General features: G+C 38.4%; 1 non-coding gene across 1 annotated transcript; it reads right to left on the bottom strand.

Moving 5' to 3' along the window:
- Positions 1–2,619: 2,619 nt before the first annotated feature.
- LOC117203401 (U6 spliceosomal RNA) lies at positions 2,620–2,726 on the bottom strand. Its single transcript, XR_004486137.1, has one exon. It is a non-coding gene; the product is annotated as a U6 spliceosomal RNA (small nuclear RNA).
- Positions 2,727–3,735: the final 1,009 nt, after the last annotated feature.

Here is a 3,735-nt window from a genome sequence, read left to right as displayed (position 1 = left end):
ACGTAAGTCAGACACATAAAGACAAATATCATATGATATCGCTTATATGTGGAATCTAAAAAAAGAGTACAAATGAACTTATTTACAAAACAGAAGCAGAGTCACGGGTATAGAAAACAAACTTATGGTTTACCAGGGGATAAGTGGGGGGCTGGGTAGATAGATTGGGATTGACATATACATGCTACTGTTGAATATATATCAAATAGATAACTACTAAGAACCTGCTGTATAGCACAGGGAACTCTACTCAATACTCTGTAATGACCTATATGGGAAAAGAATCTAAAAAAAAGAGTGGATATATGTATATGTGTAACTGATTCACTTTGCCATACACCTGAAACTAATACAACATTGTAAATCAACTATACTCCAATAAAAATTAAAAAAAAGAAAAGCATATTGAAAAAATAAAATGATTAAAATACCTAGGATATATTAAGTACTCAGTAATTTTTAACTCTTTTTGTTTCAGTAAGCAGAGATGGCTGGTACAGGATTTAAATATGGAAGAAGATAAAACTGGAATGAAGTCACCCTTGGGAAGCTGAATATTTATTATACTGCAAGTAAGTATCAGCCATTAATAAAACTCTGCATACAGGGTTTGTAATACAAACTGATCTAGCAAAATCTTACTTTAGTGTTATGTTAGATTTGTGATCTTCTAATCTTACTTTAATGTTAGGTTAGATTTATACAGTGGTAGATTTATTTTAGAGAAGATGAGTTAAGATATGCATCCTTGGTAAATGGGAGAAAAAAGGGACCTCTATATTATATTTTTAAGAATTTTAATAGGAAATCGTGTAGCATTTTAAACTCAGTGATAACAATGTCAAATTTTTACTAGATATTCTGCAAAAGGAAAGAAAAAAAGATTTTCAAAAATAAGTATGTTTGTCTGCTATAAGGTAGATAAGCAGAAGATTAAGTATTATATGTTAGATAACCTTCCAGATTCATTAACATACGATGCTTAAAGCTCATAAAATTTGATGAAATTTTGTCAAGTCTTATTCAGAAATGAACATCCTCCTATGTCATGAAATGCTTTTTATGATTACTTTTTTATTTTACTTTAATCTGCAACTCATGGTAAAGTAGTAGTTTCCCAAGGGTGTCTGGGTACAAAGGAAAATGGAGTCACATAAATGGAAAAATGTAGCTTCAAATATGCTTAATATTGCTGGCCTACATATTTCAGAAACATCGGGGCATTTCCACTTGATTCAGGGGTCTTTGGAGAGAATGAAATAGCATAGTGTAGTAGAGGAAAGAACACAGGCTTTGGAAATCTTGACAAAAATAGATTAAAATTGTGTAACCTTGGACAAAATAACCTTATTGAGCCCAAGCTTCCCCATGAGAAGAAAGAAGATAGCAACATTAGCTTCATAGTGTTTTTGTGGTGATTAAGGATAATATTTATAGGGTGACACTCGTTTTTTGGCATGTAGAAGGTGATCAATGTATGATAACTATTCTTATTATAAATTATCATTTCCAGTTATTAATAACAAAATTATCAATGAGATTCTATTTCAGATTTTATGTAGTAGTGGGAAATATAAATCTATCAAAATAAAAATAAAAGAGCGGATATTTGCTGGAAATCCTAAGGCAGAAATAATGAATAAATAAAACTATAGAGACAAATGTTAAGTAGCAACTTCCAAGATTTTGGTAGATGTTGATTGAGTCTTAGCTGGTATCATAGCTTATGAATAGCCAAGTTCAGCACTGTAGTTTAACTTCATTGCTCCAGCCTACTCCAAAGATAAAATGGATGGAGGTGTTCTAGACAGAGATTATGATGATGAAACAGCTGTTCTCCACTTTCTCTTCTTCTCAGGTTGTATGCCTTTATCATTTAGCCTATAAAATAAGTGTAAGTCTAGTTTTTATCAGGAACCAGAGTTCCTGTCTTAGCATTTTCTATCCAACTTTCCTGTCCTTGTCCTTACAGTTTTTTCTGGACTCCTCTCCTGACCTTCCACTCTGTCCAGCTTCCCTTTCTTGTTTGCTTAATGAAAATTCCACTTATCTTCTCAGAATTAGGTTCCTCAGGGCATTCTCAATCTACTTCACACTGTGGAAGGACACAGTCCTCCTTAAGAGTTATAAAATACACACTGGGATGTTAAAAGCAGTCACTTTCTGGCCCTAAGGACTCTTCATTGTGTTAGATTTAAACTGATCAAATCCCCAGACACAGTCCTCCTTAAGAGTTATAAAATACACACTGGGATGTTAAAAGCAGTCACTTAGGCCCTAAGGACTCTTCATTGTGTTAGATTTAAACTGATCAAATCCCCAGATTTACATTTTAATATATATAGCTTTATCCACTGGCCTGGGGTTATCTTTGAAAAATTAATTTCTTCTTCTTCTTCTTTTTTTTTTTTTTGTGGTACGAGGGCTTCTCGCTGTTGTGGCCTCTCCCGTTGCGGAGCACAGGCTCCGGACGCGCAGGCTCAGCGGCCATGGCTCACGGGCGCAGCCGCTCTGCGGCATGTGGGATCTTCCCGGACCGGGGCACAAACCCGTGTCCCCTGCATCGGCAGGCGGACTCTCAACCACTGTGCCACCAGGGAAGCCCAATTTCTTCTTTTGTTTTTAATGGAACACTTTATGATTTTATATGTCATCCTTGTGTAAGGACCATGCTAATCTTCTCTGTATCATTGCAATTTTAGCATGTGTGTTGCTGAAGCAAGCACTCTTTCCTCCCTCCTTCCTTCCTTCCCTCCCTCCTTCCTTCCTTCCCTCCCTCCTTCCTTCCCTCCTTCCTTCTCTCCTTCCTTCCTTCCCTCCCCTCCCTCCCTTCCTTCCTTCCCTCCCCTCCCTCCCTTCCTTCCTTCCTTCCCTCCCTCCCTCCCTCCCTCCTTCCCTCTCTCTCTCTCTCTTTCTCTTTCTGAGAAGGTGATCTCTTGTTTTATATATACATATACATGGTCTATTTGAAACAGTTTAAAACTTATTTTTACTTTTGGCAAGTAGACAATTTTTCCTCTGTTTTATTCCAACATTTTTTTTTTTTTTTGCGGTACGCAGGCCTCTCACTGTTGTGGCCTCTCCCGTTGCGGAGCAGAGGCTCCGGACGCGCAGGCTCAGCGGCCATGGCTCACGGGCCCAGCCGCTCCGCGGCATGTGGGATTTTCCTGGACTGGGGCACAAACCCGTGTCCCCTGCATCGGCAGGCGGACTCTCAACCACTGGGCCACCAGGGAAGCCTTCAGTCCAACATTTAAAACAGAGAAATTGAAGCTTTTCTTGTTAGGGGGTAATTGGGATAAGACCTCTGCTCTTTCAACTCTGTTGTTTCCATTGCCCCTGAAGTATCTCCGAGGAACCGTAGGCCCAGAGAAACACAAATGAAAACCCTTGAGTTAGTGAAAAGAGTTATTAACTGGAATTTTGAAAACTTGAGTTTTAGCTTTAGTTCTAACATCAAATTTATATGCGTCACTGATAGGGTTAATTGTTTCATCTGTAAAACAGGGGTTTAGCACAGTGGTTCTCAGTTTTGGCTGTGTATTAGAATCACCTGGGGAGCTTTTAAAAATACTGATGCTTAGGCCTCAGCTATACCAATTAAATTAGAATCTCTAGGGCGTGACCCAGGCAGCAGCATTTTTTAGAGCTCCCCAGGTGATTCCAATGTGCAACCGAGTTCCAAAACTGCCGGAGAATTTTTGAGCAATTATGTTCCACAAATCCATGGTTCTG

This window comes from Orcinus orca, chromosome 6 (genome assembly GCF_937001465.1).
Source record: "Orcinus orca chromosome 6, mOrcOrc1.1, whole genome shotgun sequence".
In the NCBI taxonomy this organism is placed as follows: Eukaryota; Metazoa; Chordata; class Mammalia; order Artiodactyla; family Delphinidae; genus Orcinus; species Orcinus orca.
The sequence above is the reverse complement of the archived record's forward strand: the minus strand, read 5'-3'. Positions and strand labels throughout refer to the sequence as shown.